We start from the raw sequence: 12,911 nt of genomic DNA, 5'->3' as shown, positions 1-12,911 counted from the left end.
GAGAGGCAGGCGGAGAAAAAGGGGGAAGCAGACTCCCTGCCAAGCAGAAAGCCGGATGTGGGACTCAATTGCAGGGCCCTGAGATCATGACCTGAGCTGAAGGCAGAGGCTTTAACGCACTGAACCACCCAGGTGCCCTGCCTCTAATCTTTTAATAAGCTTTCTGAGGAAGAGATATATAAGATGTATATTGTTTGTTAAAACTTATTGAAATAAAGAACCAATGAAATCTTTTAAAAAAGGAAAGGTCTCTTAAAACATGTGTCAACAGGAATCCATCAGAATCCTAGAGGAGGGGAGCACCTTGGTGGCTCAGTGGATTGAGCCGCTGCCTTCGGCTCAGGTCGTGGTCTCAGTGTCCTGGAATCAAGCCCCACGTTGGGCTCTCTGCTCAGCAGGGAGCCTGCTTCCTCCTTTCTCTCTGCCTGCTTGTGATCTCTCTCTCTGTCAAGTAAATAAATAAAATGTTAAAAAAAAAAAAAAAGAATCCTAGAGAAGAACATAGGCAGTAACCTCTTTGATATCAGCCACAGCAACTTGTTTCAAGATATGTCTCCAAAGGCAAAGGAAACGAAAGCAAAAATGAACTTTCAGTACTTCAAGATCAAAAGCTTCTGCACAGCAAAGGAAACAGTCAACAAAACAAAGAGGTAACCCATGGAATAAGAGAAGATATTTGCAAATGACAGTACAGACAAAAGGTTGATATCCAGGATCAATAAAGAACTTCTCAAACTCAACACACACACAAAAGATAATCCTATCAAAAAATGGGCAGAAGATATGAACAGACACTTCTCCAATGAAGACATATAAATGGCTATCAGACACATGAAAAAATGTTCATCATCACTAGCCATCAGGGAGATTCAAATTAAAACCACATTAAGATACCATTTTATACCAGTTAGAATGGCCAAAATTAACAAGACAGGAAACAACGTGTGTTGGAGAGGATGTGGAGAAAGGGGAACCCTCTTACACTGTGGGTGGGAATGCAAGTTGGTGCAACCTCTTTGGAGAACAGTGTGGAGATTCCTCAAGAAATTAAAAATAGAGCTCACCTATGACCCTACAATTGCACTACTGGGTATTTACCCCCAAAATACAGATGTAGTGAAAAGAAGGGCCATCTGTACCCCAATGTTTATAGCAGCAATGGCCACAATCGCCAAACTGTGGAAAGAACCAAGATGCCCTTCAACGGACGAATGGATAAGGAAGATGTGGTCCATATATACTATGGAGTATTAGGCCTCCATCAGAAAGGATGAATACTCAACTTTTGTAGCAACATGGACGGGACTGGGAGAGATTATGCTGAGTGAAATAAGTCAAGCAGAGAGAGTCAGTTATCATATGGCTTCACTTATTTGTGGAGCATAACAAATAACATGGAGAACATGAGGAGATGGAGAGGAGAAGGGAGTTCAGGGAAACTGGAAGGGGAGGTGAACCATGAGAGACGATGGACTCTGAAAAACAACCTGAGGGTTTTGAAGGGGGTGGAGTGGGAGGTTGGGAGAGCCAGGTGGTGGGTATTAAGGAGGTCATGTATTGCATGGAGCACTTGGTGTGGTACAAAAACAATGAATACTGTTCTGCTGAAAAGAAATTTTAAAAAATACTGTAAAAAGAAAAGAAATGTGTCAAATCTATACAAGTTAACTCTACCTCTTCCTTTGAGAAAATACACTAAGTTACCATACTCAATTTCTGAAACTTCTATTTAGAAATTACCTCCAATAGCCTGTAGCACATTCTGTTGAATATCTTCAGCTATACTAAATTATAATCCTCTGAGGTGCATGTTTTGAAATAGCCAAAAGTCATTCAAAGTAACTTCTAAGAAATAATATTAATAAATCATAATCATCAGATTAATCATCAGATTAATAAATATTATATGATTATAAAAATATAATCATCAGATTAATAAATCATAACCTATTTTCCCAACCTTAAATTTCATTTATTCTTTCTATATAATTCCCATGTAATTCTCTTCCTATGGCTATATTTTTGCCTTCTCCAAGGAAAAGAGTCCTTGTCTTTCTATACAATATAATCCAAATGTTTTGTTAATACTTCATTTCAGGAATTGTTCAATGTTTTATAGCATTCAAATACTTAGGATGTATCTAAATCACCCTAGGGCCTTAAAATATAATTGGGGATCTCAGTAGATCCTGGGAAAGCTGCTTCTAATCATTATGATACTTGACTGAGGGACTCTGCTCTATCACCTTATTCCAACCACACTTTTGTCCTTATCTCATTACTATTATGACAACAGATTTCTGTAAGGAAGAAGCACAGAATTTCAAATACTGAATATATGGATTTAAATCCAAGATCCATATTTAACTAGCCAACCATAGGCAAGTGAAAACATCTTTGAGGCTCTTCTCAACAGGAATATATTAATAGTTAATCTGAAGGACTATTGTAAGAATCAAAGTAGATTATGTATGTAAAGCACCTAGCATTGTCACTGGCACATAGGAGTTTTAACAAACAGCAGAAATTATTGTCAATTTCTCATTGCTATTCAACTCTACACATGTTAAACATTATTTCTCTAATAATTTATTAAATTATCATTACACTTGAGGGCACCACAGTTATCCATAGAGACTTAAAGTTCTTGTCATCATTTTTAACAAACATGGGCTCCCATCTAAGTGAACTTGGTCCCTTGAAAATAATTGGGTAATTGTTAGGAAGTATGAGAATATCATGCTCACACAGGACAAAAAGGGAAACTTTAGCAGATAAATAGCTTATTTTAACTTACAAAAAGCATGAGAAAAATATTGAGGTTTGAATTAATAGAAAACAGTTTCACAACCTAACTTTCATCTTATTCCTTCTGAATATGATCTTTAAGTTCCAAAATTATCTTTCTTTAAAGGAAAGGGTGCAATTAATGCTATGAAACCTAAATTTGGAACTTCCATTCCTTTAATCCTATGAGGATAAATTTTTCAAAAGAAAACTTAATGCTTATGCTTCTGACTCTCCTTAAATAAATATCAAGAATGAGTACCAGAGTTCAGAAATTTCTAATATGGGTTTTCTTTTAAAAACTTCAACCTAGGGGCACCTGGGTGGCTCAATGGGTTAAGCCGCTGCCTTCGGCTCAGGTCATGATCTCAGGGTCCTGGGATCGAGTCCGCATCAGGCTCTCTGCTCAGTGGGGAGCCTGCTTCCTCCTCTCTCTGCCTGCCTCTCTGCCTACTTGTGATCTCTCTGTCAAATAAATAAATAAAATCTTAAAAAAAAAAAAAAAAAACAAACTTCAACCTAATCAAAAAAAGTTGCTTTTTGTGTGGTTGGTTTTTGTTTTGGTTGTTTGTTTTTGTTTTGTTTTATTTTTTGGTCTAACTCTGCCAGAAATCTGACTGTAGAACAAACAAGAATGTATATGATTGGCCATAATTTCAGCCATAGCTTTCCTGCTGGATACTTGCAATCCTTTTTCTTATGAGTTGCTCCTATCAGGGCTTCTCGTTAACACCCAACTTAGAATATTGTGTTTAATTAATATCTACCGAATCTATAAATGAGTAAATGACGGTCATAGAAACATAAAGAACAGGTATTTAACACAAACTGTAAAAGGGAAAGAAAATCTTCGGGAAGAGATTAAATAAGAGTTGAGTCTTGTGCGCCGTGGTGGCTCAGTCAGTTAGGCATCCTCCTTCAGCTCGGGTCACGATACAAGTGTCCTTGGACTAAGTCCCACATGGGGCTCCCCACTCATCATGGAACCTGCTTCTCCCTCTCCCCTTGCTCTTCCCCTGGTCATTCTCTCTTCCTCTCTCTCTCTCTCTCTCTCTTTTTCTCTGTCAAATAAAATCTTTGAAAAAGAAAAAAAAAGTTGAGTCTTTAGTGATTAATGGAAGTTTGTTGGGGAAATGTGGGATGTTGTGGAGAAATAGCCAAGCAGAGAGAACCATAAAAATTAAATGAAGAGAAGAAAGAACATCTTTAATATAAGAACCTGCAAGCAATTTTTCAAAGCATTAGTTGGAGATAAACCTGAAGAACTAGACAGGATCCAAGTTATAAATGATTTTGATGTCACATTAAGAGGTTTAAACTTGACCCTGTAGTAGATGGGTAGTCACTTAATATGGTAGGAATGGAGTAATTTGATCAAATAAATCAAATATATACTTAGTTTTTTAATGGATCACTCTGTTAGATATGTGTAGGATAGCTTCAAGAATAGGAAATGACAAACCATAAGTGACTCTTAATCTCACAAAACAAACTGAGGGTTGCTGGGGGGAGGGGGTTGGGAGAAGGGGGGTGGGGTTATGGACATTGGGGAGGGTATGTGCTTTGGTGAGTGCTGTGAAGTGTGTAAACCTGGTGATTCACAGACCTGTACCCCTGGGGATAAAAATATATTATATGTTTATAAAAAATAAAAAAATAGAAATAATAAAAATTAAAAAAAAAAAAGAAGTACCCAGCTATGATGCTGCCAGATTTCTGGCCCACAGAAACTGGATCCAACAATAAATGTGCACTGGCTTAAGAAAAAAAAAAAAACAATAGGGAATGAGAAAAATATAGGAAAATATTCAATATATATCTGTTGAAATAATTATGGTGAAAAGAGGATACTAGTAATATTAATACTTACCAGCATAATATAAAGAACTTATACAACTTAACATCCAAAAAACAACAACAACAACAAATAATAATCCAAATTAAAAATGGGCAGAACCTGTGAACAGACATTTCTCCAAAGAAGACATACAGATGGCTAACAGACACATGAAAAGATACTCAACCTCATTCATCATCAAGTAAATTCAAATCAAAACTGAGGTGAGATATCACCTCACACCTGTCAGAATGGCTAAAATCAAAACACAAGAAAAAAGTTGGTGAGGATATGGAAAAAAAAGGAAATCTCAAGCACTGTTGGTGGAAATGCAAACTGCTACAGCCACTGTGGAAAACAGTATGAAGAGTCTTCAAAAAATTAAATATAGAATACCATATGATTCAGTAATTCCACTACTGGGCATTTACCCAAAGAATAAAAAACACTAATTCAAAAAGGTGTAAACATCTCTATGTTTATTATAACATTATTTACAATAGCCAAAGTATGGAAACAAACCAAGTAGCCATTGACAGATGAATGGATAAAGAAGAGGTGGTAAATGTATACCATGGACTATTACTCAGCCATAAAAAAGATGAAATCTTGCCATTTGCAATAATATGGATGGATCTAGAGCGTATAATGCTAAGTGAAATAAATCAGTCAGAAAGACAAATACCATTGATTTGACTCATATGTAGAATTTAAGAAACAAAACAAAGGAACAAAAAAACAGACAAACAAAACAACAGACTCTTAAATATAGAGAACAAACTGGTGGTTATCAGAGGGGAGGTGAGTGGAGGGGTAGGTGAAATAGTTGCAGGGGATTGAGAGTACACATATCGTGATGAGCATTCTATAATGTACAGAATTGTCAAATCACTATATTGTAGACCTGAAACTAATATAATGCTGATGTTAACTACACTGAATTTTTTTTAAAAAGTTCATCAAAATTTTTTAAATTTAAAAATGAAATTCCTAAATAAATTATGATATTAGACAATATTAAAATTACAATTTAGTGAAAGTATATTAGAAGGTATCAAGTTTAAAACACAAATTATGCAGAATTAAAAAATACAAAAGCTATAAGGAATGATTTCATATCATTCACCTGCATGAAAAGATTGATTTTCTTCTTTTCTGAAGAATTTCTTTATTAATTTGAAAGGCAGAGAGAGAGATTGAGCAGAAAGAAAGGAAGAGGGAGAGGGAGAAGCAGACTTCCCACTGAGCAGGGAGCCTGATGCTGGGCTCAATCCGAGGACCCTGAGATCCTGACCTGAGCCAAAGGCAGACACTTAACCAACTGAGGTATCCAGTCACTACAAAGACTGATTTTTCTAACAACAAACTTAATAAACTGAATATATTTTCATTCTAAAATGTGATAATTATTGGGATATTAAAAAAAAACTTTTTCTAAAGTATATGTATTTCAGATTTTGGATTCTCACTTGCTCTTTCAGAAGCTAAAAAAGTAGTTGAAGAAAAAGTTTTGATTAAAAAAATACCAGAATAATTATGATAATGATGATTATATACCTAATATCAATAGAAACCTTTATATTCATCAAGCCTTATGCTGAACACATTATTTTATTGCCCCTTTAATTATCACATCAGACCTATGTATTATTTCATTTTACAGTAAGGAAACTGGGGCTCAAAGAAGTTTTTTAAAAATGTGTCTTGTCACCCCTGTGGTATTTTTCCCCCAAAATACATAACCTCAGTCCAAACAGAGTGTATCAGATAAACCCAGATTGAGGCTAATTCTACAAAATACCTGACTAGTACTTTTCAAAAGTGTCATGTTCATGAAAGATAAGGAAAGATGAAAGAAATAGCTAGTTTTGCTTAAACAATTGGTTATATAAGATGTTAACGTCAGGAAAAGCTGGGTGCAGGCTGAAGAGGAATTCTCCATTATCTTTGTAAATCTTTTGTAAGCATATAAAGAGCTCAAAATAAAAAAGCTTTTGAAACTTCTTTGTGTCTACAGAACATGGCAGGTAAAATATAAGATGAGCCTAAAGTATTTTGTAGCGCTAGAAAGTAAGGTAGTAAAACACACACACACACACACACACACACACACACACACACACACTTGCACAAGCATGCACACACACACATACAAAATACAGGAGACATTCTGAAAGAACTCTCAACAGCCTGAAACAATTTGAGCAACACAATAAATAACAATGATGATGGATTAAAGCCATCGATTAAAATAAATATCTATGAGTCCATACTAATGTAAAGAAATGATTGAATAAATTGCTAACTGGGGTTTAAGAGACAAAATTTCTTTATAGAAGAATTCTAAATAATAAATGTAAATTAAATGGGGAAAATAGAAAATCAGCATTGGAGTACCGTATGGTAAATGCTACAGACAAATACTAAAATCACTGGGTAAAACTATAAGGAGAAACAAGATATTTTCATATCTGCAAAGTATCTCTATAAAAATCCTTTTCAATTACTGTGGTGGTTTTAACATATATCCACTAACTCTTTTATACTTTCCCTCCAACAGGTGAAATGTTATTCTCCTTCCCTTGGGTGTGGGCTGAACTCTGTGACTCACTTTTAACATATGGCAGGGGAGGGGAGTAATTTTATAGCAGACGGACCTGGCAGAAACTGCCTTAGCCAAGTGATTAAGGTTAACATCACCACTTATAAGTCATGTTGTTATGATACAATGAGAAGGCATTTCAGCTCTGAAGTATTTTTCCAAAAATTTATAGCCCAGTCTAATCATGAGAAAGTATCAGAAAAACTCAGATCAAGAGGCATCTTACAAAGCAAAGCACCTAAGCAGTATACTTCAAAAGTGTCAAGGTCATGAAAAAGAAAGACAAATTCAGAAACAATTAAAGATTGGAACAGATTAAGAAGACATGACAATTAAATGTAATGCGGCATTCTGAATTATCTTTTGAAATGGAAAATAATAATATTAGGAGGAAAACTGGCAGAATCTGAAAAAAAATCTATATTCAATGAACAGTATTGTACCGAAGTTAAATTCTTAGTTTCAGTAAATGTACCATGGTAATGTGAAATGCTAACTTGTAGAAAGCTAAGCATAAGGTAGATGGAAACACTCTGCACTACCTTCACAACTCTTGTGTATGTCTATAGTTTTTTTTTTTTAAGACTTTATTTATTTATTTGACAGAGCAAGAGAGATCACAAATAGGCAGAGAGGCAGGCAGAAAGAGAGGGAGAAGGAGACTCCCTGCTGAGCAGAGAGCCCAATTTGGGGCTTGATCCCAGAACCCTGAGATCATGACCTGAGCCTAAGGCAGAGGCTTAACCCACTGAGCCACCCAGGTGCCCCTGTATGTCTATAGTTTTAAAAAAGAGAAAATAATTTTAAGTACCTAAAGTTGAAAGACATTAATAAACTGTTCACAGAAAATAAAAGAAAAAGGCCAGTGGTCCTTAAAGGGTTAACATCACTCAAAATAACAGAAACTCAGAATTACACAGAGATATCATTAGTTAATTATCAGACTGGCAGAAATCCAAGAGTTTGAAAATACCCCTTTGTTAGTGAGTTTATAGAGAAACAGGACTTCTTATACATCAACGGTAAATATAAGGGACTAGCAACATGTGCATAAGGTCCCATTTATAATAAGAAAATTTTATTTAATTCTAATTAATAAGGGATATTAACAAGGGATATATTGAATAAACAGTGGTGCAACAGTAGAACTATGCTATAGAATCATGAAAAGGAGCAAGGAAAATTTGTATGCACTGAGATGGATGCACAGGAAATATTGAGTGAATAAAAAGCAAGACACATCAGTTTATTCTTACATAAAAGTTAGTATACTCTGAGTTTTATTTGTTTGTTTGTTTATGTTTTGGGGGGGACAGAGAAAGAAGGAGAGAGAATCTTAAGCAGGCCCCATGAGAGCTCGAGACACGTGAGCTCAATTTCACAACCCTGAGATCATGACCTGAGCTAAAGTCAGATGTTTAACTGAGTCACCCAGTTACCCCTAGTATACTCTGAGTTTTATATAGACACTAAATTTTGTGTAAGAATAAAACTGAAATAAGAATTAATCTACCTATCTATATGCATATTTGGCTAATTTTTCTAAAAAATGCAGAAAAGATAAACCAGAAAGTAATGAAATTTGCTACTGAGTATGGAAATGGGGTAGAGCAAATAGGGATGGAATCAACATTTCTTTACGTATAACTTAATTTAGTTTTACTTTAAAACCAAAAAATATATTGTTATATATATTATGAAAATATGAAAAGCAAAAAAGGATAGCAAACCATAAAATTAATAATAAAGAGAAACAAATCTATGAGTCAAATTGATAACATAATGACACAGAAAAGTATGACATCAGATGACTTTCAAATGACTTTCAGGTACGTGCTCTACATATCCATCCTTAACAGGATATTACCTCCAGACCAAAAAAGAAATTGCAGAGAAATTTTTAAAATTCATAGTTATATTTTTTCAATGATAATATACTGATATAATTTGCAACTATTTATGGATGTAGAGGTATAAAACATTTAAATGAGTATATTGTTACTAGGAAACAAGATTTTCCATGTAAAAGGAAAAACATAAAAAGATAAAAAGAAGTTATAAAAATAACTCTGGGTATTAAATCTGAGTTAGAAATATCAACATGAATTCATGGTTTTTAACAGTGTGTTTTCTATCTCTATCTACTGAAGTGTCCTAGAAGCAGTGACACCCTAGTAGGAACAAACACACATGCACTTAGATCTTGATTTCAAGATGCTAATCTTCTCTAAAAGGAAGTAGGTCTTTGAAAAAAAAATGGCTGAGTCCATGTCTAGAGTTCACGAAAATATAAGGTGAACCTGGGGTATTTTGTTGAGAAAAAAAGGGGTGTGCTCAAAAGATGCTCTGCTTTCAGTGGGAGCGATTATGTTGTTTCAGTCAAACCACATGGCAAGTGTAACTCGAAAAATGGGACAAAATACAATAATCAATTTGAAAATATTGGAGAACTATTAATACAGTAAGAAATTGCAGAGTCAAGGTAAGATGAAATAAGCAAAACCAGTGAGCCTGTGATGTGGCAATGCTTTCCTCTTCAGTGTGTCTGCTGATTCCTAAAGCCAAGGCTAAAAGTCTGAGAAGCTGAGAAGAACTTTCAGCAAAATCACTGAGCTAGCGAGAGGAAACAGGGTTCAGGTTTTACACCAAGAGAGGAGACTAGTATACATTCCAGGATTTTCTAGAAACATCAAAGGAAAGCATTCTAGAAATACATGCAAACTGAAAATAGTCCCTTTGAGGACTAAAAGGTAGGTTCTAATTATCTCATTTCTTGAGTGGAATAAGGTATGCTCCTGCCAAGCTGTCTACCATAGCAAAACAAATCCTCTCAAGAGAAAAAAACATCACACATAGCCTCAAGTAGTCTCTAAAATTTGTCTTGTAAAATGTCTGTTCCTCAATAAAAATATAATCGGATATGTAAGAGTAAAATGTTTGGCAAAAACAGAAGGATGGAGGGCGTGGAACCAGCAAAATTGAAATGGATGCATAGGACAATGGAGGTATCAGACAAGGTGGGAAAAACTGTGATTAATAAGTTCAGGAAATTAAAGAAGAAATGAAAAATAGTCACAAAAAATAGTAGAGGATATCCATATGGAAATTCAAGACTAAAAAAATAATGGAAATTAAGTACTCAGTGTAGTGATTTAAAAATAGATTAGAAGCAGATGGAGAGAATTTGCAAACTGAACAGGTAAGTCAAATAAATTAGCCATACTGAAACAGGGAGAAAAAAATGAAAATTAAAGAAAAGAGCTTAAGAATACATATCACAATGAAAAATATTTTACATAATTATAATGGGAATTCCAGAAAAAGAAATAAGAGAAAATGAGGCAGAAAGTATTGAAAGGAATACTGACCAAGAATTTCCCAAAACCAGTGAAAAATAAGAAATCTGCTGAAAGATCTTACATATTCCAGGCAGGACTAAAAACAAAATACTGAACAAGAAACAAACCACAGATGAAAACCAAAGAGAAAAGACAAAGGTTGAAAAATACACAGAGGATTATAATACATGATCCTAGAGGAGCAACAGTTAACATTGGCAGCTTGTTGCTCACCAAAAAACAATGGAATCTAGAACATAAAAGTACTGGAAGAAAAATAATTGCTAACCTAGAATTCTACTCCCAGAAAAAAAGAATGAAGGCAAAATAAAGACATTGTCAGAGAAACAAAATGGAGAGATTCTATTACCAATGAAAGCACTCTAAAGAAAATCACATGGGCTTTTTTCAGGCAGAAGGAAATGAATTCAGATACAAGTTCAAAAATATAGATTGAATGAATGAAGCATGAAGATCAACAGAGACCATAAATATACTGGTAAATTAACATAATACTTTATTGAATTAAAATCACATAAACTGTATGACTGAATGAGAAGATCACCATTGACAACCCCACTGTAGTAAGTATTTCACCCAAGGGTCATTGATGGTTGCAAAATAATCAATAAAGGTTACTGAGGAACAAGATAGTCACATGGTGCCAAAGTATTACCCCATAGATACTATTTTAAAAAGGAAAATAAGACTTTATCATGGAAAGTCACTCAAATGTTCAAATTTAGCATCCTTACTAATGCATCTATCTCACATAGTATATATATCTCTATGTTATATGACATGAACAACATACCTATGAAATATTTTGCCCAAGTGTTTCATTTCAATCTAATCAAGAGCAAATTTAACTTCCAATTTACTGAGGATACAGAAGACAGAGGTGCTAATTAATTGGCACAATCATGAAATAATCAGACAATTTCAGAACTTGGGGCATTCTAAGAAACAACTGATTGGACTCAAAAACTCCATGTGATAGCAGACGAAGTGAGTTGACTGTTTTAGCTTAAAAGAATCTAAAGAGACAGATCCCCAAAAAATGCAATGTGAGCTTTGTGACTCCTAGTTTGTTTGGTTTTTAATAGCTTAAGAGGATATTTTTAGTATAATTTGAGTAATGTGTATAAGGACTATACATTAAAATTATGAAATTAGTGTTATTTTTCCGAGGTTAGATAGTTGTATTATAATTGAGGAGATTGTCATTATTTGGGTGAGTTTCCTGATGAACTACTTAGGGGTTAAGTCACTTGATGACTGCCACTTAATATAAAATGGTTATGCAAAAGAAAGAGAGAAATAATCAAATTTGTAAAATGTTAACAATCATGAACCAAGATACTGGATATTTGGAATTTTTTGTAGTATGTTTTTCACTTTCTCCATGTATTTGAAATTTTTCAAAATAAAAAGTTGGGGGAAAATAGACTAAAACTGACTCTAATCTATACAAGGGTTTGGAAGAATAAAAATGAAGGTCCTAATCATGTTTAAAACGTGATAATTACAAATCAAGCTAGCAAAATGTTAAATGAAATATTGCCTACCCTCCAACCTTAACAAATGGATCTTCATTTATTTCCAGGGCCAGGTTTGTATTTTTTAATTCTTTAGCTCTTTGGAGTTGTGCACCTAAAATCAAGTAGCCTCTGCCTCTGACCGCCAACTCCCTGGCTCACCCCCTTTCTCTTTTCATTCCAGAATTCCACTGCAAGGGGAGGTGGTCAGGGGGCCTCCCACAAGTATACACTAACATTCTAGCCCAGTCCAACTAGCTACCATACCTCTCACAAACAGCCACTCCTGACCACCACTTTAGGCCCACTCAGGGGTGCTAGGAAGAGACCCACATGAGTGCTGGAAGCAAGCTCAGAGACATTTAGAAAAAGAATTTAGTCATTCTAGGAAACTGGAACATGGTCTAAAAGTGGAGACAGAGGTCAGAACACTTACCTTTGGCCTTGTGATATCATCATCCAGGAGCAAAATTCTCATTTTATGCTGGGTCTATCCAATTTTCAACAGTTACCAGGCTAGGAGTGAGATCCCCAACTTTGTAGGAGGCCAAGCAACCTCACACATTCACTGTTTTGCTTCCATGGAGTTCAAACACTCTCAGCACTGTCATGGGCCTCACCTAATTTCCAAGTATTACCACAAATTTTGTTTCCCTTTTTACTGAGATGTGTCAAAGCATCCCCACATGGAAATGACTGGGGGAGGTGGCTTTTACCTTATGAACATAAACATACTTCTGCAATTCTTAAATCTTTAAGGGTTACCATCTTTTGTGGTGATGTATAGAGTTGCACCCACTAACCCAGAC

The sequence above is a fragment of the Mustela erminea genome, chromosome 1 (genome assembly GCF_009829155.1).
Source record: "Mustela erminea isolate mMusErm1 chromosome 1, mMusErm1.Pri, whole genome shotgun sequence".
In the NCBI taxonomy this organism is placed as follows: Eukaryota; Metazoa; Chordata; class Mammalia; order Carnivora; family Mustelidae; genus Mustela; species Mustela erminea.
This window is presented reverse-complemented; position numbering follows the sequence as displayed.